General features: G+C 40.5%; 1 pseudogene; it reads right to left on the reverse strand.

Moving 5' to 3' along the window:
* Positions 1 to 1,411: 1,411 nt before the first annotated feature.
* On the reverse strand, positions 1,412 to 5,517 carry LOC139797309 (endoplasmic reticulum resident protein 29 pseudogene; annotated as a pseudogene).
* Between the last annotated feature and the right edge of the window lie 6,318 nt (positions 5,518 to 11,835).

Consider the following 11,835-nt stretch of genomic DNA (forward strand, 5'->3'; position numbering starts at 1 on the left):
TCCATTGACCTTAAAACTCTTAACATCTGTCTTCTGAAGCACAACAAAAGTAAAAGCCTGAAGCACTCCAAAGGAGAAAAAAGAAATTTTCTGTCCTTGCCATATACACACAGATCCTGTGTATTTCTACCATCATAATAGATCTCTAAAGACTGCAATCTGGATTAAAAGTAGGATTTCACCATGCTAAAACAACTGCCTTTCATGCAGAAAACCAACAAACAAACAAAAACCAACAACCCCCAAAACCTTGGGGATAAATCAGGTTTGGTTAAAAATTTACAGCTGGAGTTTCTTCAGAGTCCTTGAATTATTTGATTCCTATTTAAGATCAAAAGTATTAACACTTTATCTGATCTATATTCTTTTGTATGCAATATATACATAGCTGAGCTCCTTCATCTATAGAAAAGGAAACAGAAAAAGCAGGCATTCATTTCTGCAACTCTACCAACATACAAGTTTCTCCTCAGCAGTAGCTACCTTATAAAGAATTTCTATTTCGTTGCCTAAAGAGTGTGGGTTCAGAGAAATCTTTTCAAAAGCAGAATGTTTTATTTTTTTTTTACCCCTCAGGAAGCTACTAAAGCCAGGAGGCAAAGCAAAGATCAAAGTTTGCTGCTTAACTGGAAGAATATGACAGTCCAAGGCAGAGCAGATCAGTAGCTGTGACATCACTGGGAAAAAAGAACACAAACCCACTAAACCTTTTTTGGTTATTTAATGCCTTTGGCCAGTGTGCATCTTTGGGATGAATGGACATGCTTTAAGTCTGCTGGGATCATCTCTGGGAACTTGGAAGCCTTTTCTGCCAGGACTACACACCCAGAGGAGAAAGGGAGCAGGGCAAGGAAGAGACCTGGTCCATAGGGATGCACCCTACATCCTGCAGCCCTGCACACTCCCTGGAGGAAGGAGGAAGCAACCTGAGCATCATGAAGCACAGCACACAACCCAAAAAGCCATCTTGATAGGGATGAGAGGCTTGGAGCTCTGAGCCTGGAAAAAGAGGAGGAAGGGGCTTTGAAATGTTTGCTCCTCAGCACCTAACTCTGCAGTCATAGAATTATTATTTGTTTGCTGGGGAACAGCTATAAAAACCACCAGGAATGTGCTTCAGGCCAATCTAGTGTGGGGTTTTTTTCTCTCTCTCTCTTTTTTTTTTTTGTTTGTTTTGTTTTTTTGTTTGTTTGTTTGTTTGTTTTTGTTTTACTTTAACACTGTTACTGAATGGCAACTGCTCTCTTGAAGACAGCAGGAAGTTTGCTTGCATAAGGAGAACTGGTTAGGACCCTTGACAGTGCCGCTTGTACAAAGTTCTCCCCCTGATTAGAGCTCATCTTTTTCACTATTCACTATTCACTTTTTCACTATTCTTCTTCAGGAAAGAAGCAAGGATATTGAGGTTTTTCTGGAGCTCCTCCTTTTATCCATCACTCATTTTGTTCTTCTCAATCAGTTTTGTGATTCAGACGACTTCATTAACAGGGAACTCTTCTCCCTGCTCCAGTATCTTGCTCATAGTTTTCAAGTATTGCTCATCTGACTTTTTCTTGGTTTCTTTTGTTTTTACTAAACTCTCTTGCCCCTTCTTCAGGAGGGACTGGAGCTCTGGTTTCTCACTGGTGCTCACAAACTTGCTGGCCAGCATACCATACTCTTTCAGGCAGCCTGGCATCCCCAGATAGATGCCATTGGTCTTCAGCCAGTGCTGAATAGCCCCAGCCTTAATTTCACCCCTGTAAGGTAGAGGATTGTCAAAGTAACCATCCTGAAACAAGTAAAAAATGGGGAATTTTTCCTTATCCAACTTGTACTTTTCTCCCAGCTCAGTGGTAATTTTATCACCATAATCTGATATCCCCACTTCAACCACCAGTAGATCATCACTGGAGCCTGAGCTCTCTGCCAGCTTTTTAAACTCATCAGAAGTGTGGTAACTAGCAGCAAATTAGGCAAGACTTCTCCAGAGCAGTCTGCTCACAAGTGTGGCTTTTAAGTTGGAGATGTAAAGAGAGTGATTCTGAGCTCATTTACCCACTGGTGGCTTTTGGAGAATGGATAAATCCATTTATCAGTGCCTTCTTCACCAAGACAGCATCTTAAAGAAAAAGCAGATTCTCCTCTACAACAGTTTTATTCCAGACTACTGCTAATTTTATTTTCACTCTTTAATAGGCTTCACTTCCCTGTACTTTCCTAGTTGTATGCATTTTCTCCACCTAAAGCTTGGGGAACTTTTTAAAAAGCCAATAATGTTGACCTGATTGGGCCTTTGTGTGGAGATCTGGAACTGTGTTTTCTGAGTTGCTTGCAGATACTGCTATTATTAATCAAATCAATAAAAATAGTACATTTTACCCAGTAACTAAGCAGAAGAAACTGTTGCCCTGTGGAAGTGCCAATTAAGGTTTGTTCAGCCAACAGGGATGATTGGCTGCTAATAAGGGAATTTCTTTGAAAATCCCTATCCAGCATCTTCACTCTGAGAATAAAGTCCAGTGTGCATCTTTTCCAGTGTGGTCAAGCTCATCCAGCCTCATCTACATGAGATGGCTCCACTGTGGCATGATTCATAACACCACATCGTGTGGTTAGTGGAGGGATGGCTAATAAATGAATAATCATAAATGCAGCCCTACAATTTAATTTATGGTAGTTGGAGAAATTCTTTCATTGGCCCTTGCAGCTAGAAATGATTGTGTGATCTACAAGCAAATCTGAAAAGGAAAAACATGTTGACAACACATTGTAGATGAGTCATTTGTAACAATTGTTTCATTACAATTGCAGCATCTTCAAACAGATGCTGTGATAATATGAGGAGTATGTAAATTTCAGAACCAATTCTTAGAGCTGGACTTCACAGATAAGCTGCCAGCAAGTATGAAAATACTTGAAAGACCTTAAAAAAAATTGATATTTCTTTAAAAACTTCCCATTAAAACCAGACACAAAAGTTTATTTTTTTTCTTTTGATCTTCATAGATTTTAATTCCCCTTTAATTCAAATGGGCTCCTTTCAACTTTGATGGATATGAGCACACACACGTATACAGAACCTATAAAATATATATTAGCTTGTCTGCAGGCTGCAAAAAGAGCTTTAATTTGATGTTGTTTCAAAAGACTGAGGAGGATTGCCTTTAATAGGCTCAGAAGAGTGGCAAGTGTGGCAGCTTGCACGTTTGGGCTCTGAAAAGGAAATGTAGAGGGGAAAATAAAAAGGGACATGGGATGAAGTTGCTGAGGGCAGCAATCTTCCCTTCCCCTTGCCCCTCAGCCAGGGCAGCAGGCTGGGGAGGGTGCAAACCCCTGTCTGCTACAGCTGAAAGGCAGATAAAACTTGACAACCCCTTGGCAGGGGCAGGACAGCTCTCTGACATTGCCCATGTCTGCTCCTGTCTCAGACCACCCAGACCTGGCACCACTTCTGACCACATTTAGTTCATGTTTCTCCTGGACAGGGTCCTGCAGGCAGAAAAGACTCAGGCAGAGCAAGTTGCCCAACTACTGCCCTACCCCAAACAGCTCACACCAGCTCTCTTCTCCTCAAGCAGAGATCCCCCAAGCCAGTACAGACACCAAATCCCATTTCTGGAACTTGCATGGAAAGCAGACTGAAGATGAAGCACAGGGAAGCAGACTCAGCAGCCTTATTCCTACTCCTTTACCTTCCAACTCAAACCCTACAATTTTATTAAATTTCTTCAGCCTTGTGTATTAGCAGGAATTTAAGTCACTGAGTTCTATCATTGTTTCACATTATTGGTAGCTGCAAAATCAAGATAAGAGTTCTCAAAGTTTTGTACTGTGAAGGTCATGTGTTCAACAGTGGTAATTATGATTCACTTTGGGATGAAACTGCATTATTTTAATGTTGCTGGCTTTTCCTCTCTGCAGCACGAAGATGTGCTCAGCTATTTCACTGGCTGTTAATGACAGCTGTTCTTTCACTAAGAAATAATGTACTTGCATAATCTATCTAATGTGTACTGGAGACACTAAGTAAATCATCACCCCATGGATGATGAGCATTCTCACTGTGTGCCATAACAATCAGACCTAATGAGGCTTTCCACTTGCCTGCCACCAACAACCTCTTTTGTTTACCAAGCTTCTCTCTGCTGATTGTTTGCTGAAATTACAATCCATTCAGTTCCCATGGCACACCTTTTATATCAGTAGCTGTAAAGGAAAGAGATGGAATTTGTGTTCTGAAGGTATGAGGAGCATCTCAGATAATCTGGGTGGAAACGCATTTTCTTCACTCACTGCACGGGACAAAAATATTGAAAGTTTTGGTATCTCCTTGCCTATTCTGCAAGGCACACTTCAAGGGCTTGGTGTTGTCCAACACAAACATGAAAACAGGAAAAGCAGAAAAATCCAGGAGATGAACCAGGACCTTCTCTGTCTACTTGAGACCCCAACTCTCTTAGATCTTGCTCTGGGTATGATATTATCTTTATAGATTCACCTTTCATTAAAACACTCTGAAAAAATAGCTTCAACTATTCTCTCCAGTACAGTAAGAGGCTCATGTTACTCTTTTTCCCAACTTTCCCAGGAACTGCATCATTTCAGAAACTGGGCAAACATTTCTGGATTTTAGACATGTGGGCTTGCACCTCAAGCAAGGCCAATATCTCAAAGAAACACCTAATTGAGGCATTGTCATCATGTCACAGCTTTAAATCAGTGCCAGCTGGACCAAGATGAGGTCACACAGGGCCCCTTTTGTGCTCCATGAACTGAGTGAATTGCAGTTTGCAGTGAAATACAAATAAGCTGAAGAGGCTTCAGATTTCACACAAAAAAATAAGTTATAGTCATAAGGTTAACATTAAAAGTACCCAGGAGAGGATGCAATCTGAAATGTAAATATGAAGCCTGTCATCTCCCAGATCTCTAATATCAAGAATAACCTCAAATTTACAGTGGTTCCCTGAAAACCATGATGTTTAGTGGTATATTAAAATAAACTGCTTGAGATCTGAGTGTGAAGGAATGAGAATTGAAAGAGTTAAGGATGACATTAGATTTGTTAAGCGAGAGATACAAGTAGTTTACCTAGAAAAAAATAATATCCTGAATACTTCCCCTATGAAAACTGAAGCTGGTCAGAATCATACCCTATTTTTTTTGTCATATGATGTGCTAAGACTATGGGAATGTCATAACAATCCTTTGTTCCCAGTTAAGTAGATAAAATTCTCCAGGTATTTAATTTTTTTTTTTTTTTACTTGCACATACACAGTGCTTGGAACATTTCCTCAGTTACAAACACTACCAAGGAGAGGAACACCTAAGTTAACTGGAAACAAGAACAACTTTGAAAGAAAGAAAGCCACAACTCCATGATGTGACACGAGCTGCTCTAAGGAGACAAGAATCAACTCCTACAAAAACACAGACTTGGAAGCAACTGACCAGGTATTGTAGAAAAGGATCCATGTGAACTCTCTGAATGTAAACTGAGCAAGCCAGCATTCTGAAAAGGACAAGTTGCCCATGTTGGCCCTAGGGGGACACAAAAACATTGATGAAATCTGAACTATTTGTATCTAGTTTTGGATCCTGCATTTTCAAATGACCAAAGACAATCCAGAGTTGAAATCTCAAATTGCTGTCACTACTCTTTGTACCCAAGAAAAATCTAAATGTACTCAATTGTTTAATTTGGTGAAGACATGAAAATGAAAGAGAGAACTCTACCTCCACAGCAACTGCAGTGTAGCTCAAAGGGGGATATAATCTCTGTTTCTACACCAAAGAAGCCTGGTAACAATTCAGGTGCAGTAGAGGATTCCCAACATCAAGTTAAACACTAAAAGCAAGAGGAGTGAACCACTGCCTGAGGAGATTGCTTGAAGGACTTTTCAGAAAGTTGGGCTTCCACTGGCAGAGATTCCTAAAAAACAACTTACAGCTTGATAGCTCCAGATCTCTCAAACCTTAGAGATGTTTCATGAGAACAGGGGGCTACAAGTGGAAAAGAACAGCAGATTTCAGCCCATCACTGTAGTTTGGAGGAACCAGGGGCTGTGACCACAAGCTTTGGTGTAAGAAAACATGCCAGAAGTGACAAAAAGGTTCCAATTGTAAATCTAACTTTTGTCAGGAGAGAAGATGTTAAACTAGAACAAAACAAGGCAACCTGATGTGCAGTCTATGTGACAAAAGATGTCACCACTAATCTTCCCCTTGCCCACTATGACCTTTTAGAGTACATCCAAATTTAAGTCCAGCCTTGCTTTTCAAGCAACAGCTGCTAGGGACTTGTGTTGCAAGGAAACCTAAAATATGTGTCCTCCTACACAGTAAACCACAAACCTCCATCACAAAATACAGCTCCTGTTTCAGGCATCCAAATTAAGAGTTAACAGGGGTAGGGTGGTGGTAGGTTTGGTGGGGTTTATTTCATTTGTTTGTGTTTAAAACCTGAGCTTTTCCTTTCTGGTCAGATGTGGACTTTCATGCCTTGACAATGTGTATCAACAAGGAGTTAGTTTTAATACACTTAGGGCTCAATTTTGGCATCTGTTAATGCACCACTAGTTTGTTCAGATGCTGTGTCTGTTGCTTGGACAGGCAGTAATTTAAGAACATGAGGATTTCCTCTGTGGCCCTCAGTATAATGCCTAATTCTGTTACCAACAAGTAAAATATGTGTAATTTGAATAAATTACATTGATTGTTCCATGCGTATTACACTTACATAAACAAGATTTCTAGTTTTCACTATTCCAGCAGATAAGTTGCATCATTTAGTGCTAATATTACTGAACAAATGGATTTAATATACGAAAGTCTGAGTTCTCTGACCAAATTAAGCAAGAACACTTATTGAGGATTATATTTCGGGTTAATGAAAACAAATTGTTTTCATTTTCTCAATTTTGAGTCAGAAGTTCAGACCCAGTATTATCTGAGTTTTGTATAAAGGAATGCTTAATGGGAATGAAGCTTTTCCTTCTGCTGCTACGAGGTGATCCAGTGCAGGTCTTTGGAAGCAGTTTGGGGAGGTAAGGGATGCTGGAGCCTGAAGGTGTGAGGAGTTCACCACTTCACTGCTGTTCTGAAAAAAAGAAACCAGGTGATTCCTGTTCTGCACTGAGTCAGCTCCTCTGAGCCCCATGTGGCACATTGATTTGTCAGGCTGGTGGCCACCAGCTCTGTTCTCCACCAAACTTGTCCATTACTCCAGTAGATACCTGTGCTTGCTGGGAGAGCCAGCAACAGGGTGTTACAGCACCCACCTCATGCCCCTGGTAAAAAGAAATAATCTCTGACAGAGAAGCTCTAAACCAGGCTGTTTAGACTTGCACAGAAATCCTTCCCACCCTGAGAAACATGAGATTGTCAGGGAGGGTGAGAAACAACTGCACAAAGTGACCGAGCTAGAGGGTTTCAGAGCTGTTCTGCTCCACGTTAGGGATAAAAAGTGTGTGGAGTTCTTTCTGAAATTACTTTGGCTCAGCAGCCTGTCCACTGCCTCTCCTCTGGGTAATCTTGAAGCTTTGCCAGGATGCTATGTTCTCTGATGCAGATCATTTGTCATGATGAACAGTATTATGTAGAAGTTGTATTTTTCCCTTCTGCCTTTTGATTTGTAATATGAGAGATCATAATGTACATTTAATGTTAGGAAGCCCAAGTCATTTAAATCTTTAAAATCTGAACAATAGAGAGCTGCCTGCTTAGAAGTGTCAAAACCAGCCTTTTGGATTCACTGTATTCATACACTGCTTTCTTGAGCTGCTTTACAAATAGCTTTAAAAGTTTCTTTCTCATAGTAAGGAAAACCAAGAAACATTTTCCCCTCAATAAATAAAGATGACTACACATAAAAATGTTTTAGTCTGGATTTCACAGTCCTTTGTCAATACTAGCATCTGACACTGGTTGCAACACACTGAGCTGTCAGCATTCCCCTCTTTTTGTCCATTCCCTACCTCCAGGACTCATCTTGTGAACACCTGCAATACTGAAGACTACAGTTCCCTCCCTTGCCTTTTTTTTAAATTTTATTTTAAAGTAGATATGCAGGTGTGCTGCTTAACAGCACAAGATACAGCTGCACACTCCTGTTGCCCAAACAGCCCTCAAGTGAGAGCTACACAGGGTGTAAGCAACCATCAGAGGCAGGAGCAGAGCACAACTGCACTGCCCTGGCAGGTAGGCACAGGGCTCTTCATCTCCAGGTTCCCTTTGTTCCCTCAGCCTCTGTACAGAAGTCAATTATACACTTACTGCTAATGTGGCTCACCCTGCCAGAAGGGTACTTCCATTAATATTACATTGAGTATGTGAATAAATGCAGAATAAAGGTAGTTCTGTGGTCAAAAACATGATACCTTGAGCCCCACTTCTCTGAAAACAACAGCAAGAGGTACCTGGAGCAATAACAAGGGAAAGAGTCACATGATAGATCTTCAGAAAAAGCCTAAGTGCTTTGAGAAAGATCAATTACTACAGAATAGTAGTGCACTGCTGTCTGTCTTCTACCTTTATAGTGAAAAATGAAATATAAATAGCTTTTTGCAGCGGATAGGAATGCTCCCAGATTAAGGGAAAGTTTGCAGAGAAGTCTGAGGCCAGTTCTGCTGACTTCCATTAGCAGTGCAGTGCTGTATACTGAGTTTTGCAAGGCAGGGATAAATAACTACTCCAACTCCATCACTTCCAGAGGCCACTGCTACTTCTCTGGTCAGCCCCAATCAGAAACCAACCCTCAATTAGCAAAAATGTTTAGCAGCCCAAGTTAAAGGTCTATGGAGAAGCCCTTTTTGACAGCTATTTAAAAGGGGGCGACTTTTAAAGGCAAGAAGGAGAATACAGGAGAAAAGTGAAGTATTTGGCTGTTTTCTTACAATGGCCAAAAAGAGCATGGAAAAATAACAGAAGTCTGAGAAAGAAGAAAAAGGTCATTGAACCACTACTGCCTAAGAAATAGAGATGTCTCATTTGTATTAATGTCAAAGCAAAAAGGCCCAAGTCTCTCAGGCTTCACAAATGTCACCACTGCTATTATCTAGTTGTTGAATATTATCAGTTTGCTAAAGGTACATATTCTTCTAGACAGCTTTATGCTGAACTTGCAGAGTAAATCCAATGAAGCACGAATAAGGTCTGAATTTATGCCATCATGAAAAGTGCTTATACCTACTTCTTTCCCTTGATATCTTCATAAAAAGATATTTCATTAAAGGACATCGAAGGTACTTTTCCAACTCAAATTCAGCTGTGAAGTGGAACAGGAATTTTGTTGCAGGCAGACCAAGAGGCAGCACTGAAGTCAAACTGCATGCACCATCAGGACAACCTGCAGCCAGCTGGAATCCCCAGCAGGAGGGATGAGATCCCATTCTTCTGTGCTGGGGCATCCACCAGAGTGCTGCAATTCAGCAGCAGGGCCACAGGAGCTTGGGAAGGAGAGGGCAGAGCACCACGACCTGCCAATTCTGTTCCTGTATGCACAAAGGCAGAGAGCAGATGCATATCCAACATTTGACATCCATTTTGTGCAATTTATACTACTTGTTCATCTCCACCTGTGTGCTTTTATTTCAGCTGTCTTTATATAACAACAACAAACTTGCACGCTGGGCAGGATGCAAACTAAAACTGGGTGGTTTGTTAAGAGTGCCAAAAATCACTTGAGATTGATAGCATACACTAAATTTGATTTTAACATCCTTGTCTTATTCCACGTTACTCCAGAACCTGTGCAAAACTAGAAAAAATATTACAGACTGAGGAGAAGTGAATGCTAAATTTCATCACAATAAGGCACACTAAGAAATAAGAGTAATTTTTCTCTTAAACTATCAAAGTAATTTAAAAGCCTTGGTGAGTAGCTTAATAGACAAGAGCACTCTAGCTTCAAATGGATTTTAATGGGAGGGTAAGCACAAGGATAAAATCAGTTAATGAATACTATAAATAGATTAGTGAAAACTCTCAGCTCTTTTCTTTCCAAACTTCCTCCTACCACACCACCCATGGAACTACTTCCAGAATAATATGATCAAACAGCCCACATCAGAAATCAAATACTGCATCCGTGTGGAGTTCTCTACACTGAATTTTTTAGAAAGTTTATGCAAGCTGCTACTTCCACAAAAGTGGGGTGTTGTAACTGTGCTAACAATTGAGTCTGGAAAACACAGAGAATACCAACAGTTCAGTATTTTGGCTGCATTTGGTATGCAGTGAGATAGTGATAGTGAAAGGGTTTGAAACCTTGACAGTGAAGGGTTTTAGGAGATTTGTGGAGCTGAGCTGTTTACAAGCTTTGTCAATTTACAGCCTCTGAAAACACTAAATACTTTTGAAAACCTTGGCCATAAGCTCCCAGTTGCAATAAACCATAAATGAAATGGGGAAGAATTTTGCACCCTCTGTCATTTACCCCAAGAGAGGGCATTCTAGACTTGGCACTTCAGGTTCTGGTGACCACACCTGTGCCTTTTCTAACTGGGAGTGATAAAAACAGAGCATTTGCTGGATTGATTTAGAAATGGGAGAAAATACTTTTAACTTCTTTTCAACTTCCCAAGGACAAAAGAAAAAGAACAGACATACAAATGCCACTGCTGCCAGAGATGATGATGCCAAGAAGTAGGTTGTGATTTGCTATGGACCAATGCCAGATCAATAACCAGCAACTGGGTGTTGCATCCACAGGGATGATAACCCAAACCCATTCCAGCATAATAAAACATGGCTGAAAGATAGATCTGACCTCCTTTTACTGATGTGGTTTTAATTATACAGTCATCTGAAAAAACAGCCAAAGGTCTTTCTTGGAGTACTTAACCAACAAGCCACAGCTGTATTCCCCTTTGACAGCCTGGGAAGTGTGTTTGAGAAATCTGTAGCCACCCTCAGCCTCCTGAGGGCTGCAGTGTGAAAGCAGGAGGTGACATAAGGAGCAGGAATGGTGTGGAGAGCACGCACATGGCTGAGTGCATCGGGCACAGCACTGTTAGAATTTTGTCATCTGTTGAGGCCACTCGATTCAGATGATGAGCAGAAAACTCCCATTCATAAAAATTCTTGTGTGGTGGAACTCAATAAAATAGCAGTCATAACAAAGCTGTGCAATGCAAGGACTAAGCAAAAGCAGGAGATAAACACAGCTTCCTGAATTTAAGTTTAAGTAGGGATTTACTTTTCTAGTATCTATGTGATAAAGATGTAACCAGGGAAATAGCCTATGAATGTTTATCCTTAGAGGTTCTCTGACTGCATGTCATACTTGCTTAAATTGTGTTCTTAAAGGGTTACAAATGAAGTTGTCCAATTATTCCATATTTGTTCTTTTAATTGCTTCTGTGCTGTTGTATCCTCAGTGACACATGTGGGGCTCTGAAGAGGGAAGGTCAAATCTGAAACAGCAAATGTACCAATGGAGAAAACTGACCTCACTGAGCTTGTGGTGATGTCTAGATATTAAATTTTACTACTGATCTAAGAACAAGACACCTAAATTCTCAATAAAGTCACCACAGATAGAAGTGAGTATCAATGTGCACACTGCTCCCCAGGAAGACTCATTACATCATGAAAAAGATAAGAGATAAGAGGTGAGATTCCTCTGAGGTGTTTTTCCACCTCCACTACTTAGAGAAGAGACCCTGATGGGGAACACTCCCACCAGCAATTAATTCTTTGCAGTGAATATGTCAGAGGAGGTAGAAAAATTTGAACCAAGGCAACATTAGACAAAACAGGTAAGATAAATGCTCATAGCTCAAGTTCAAGTTGAGGAAATAAGTTCAGGCAGAGAATCTGTTTGAAAGGCTACAGCAAATCAAACAGAAATA

Source organism: Heliangelus exortis, chromosome 6, assembly GCF_036169615.1.
Source record: "Heliangelus exortis chromosome 6, bHelExo1.hap1, whole genome shotgun sequence".
In the NCBI taxonomy this organism is placed as follows: domain Eukaryota; kingdom Metazoa; phylum Chordata; class Aves; order Apodiformes; family Trochilidae; genus Heliangelus; species Heliangelus exortis.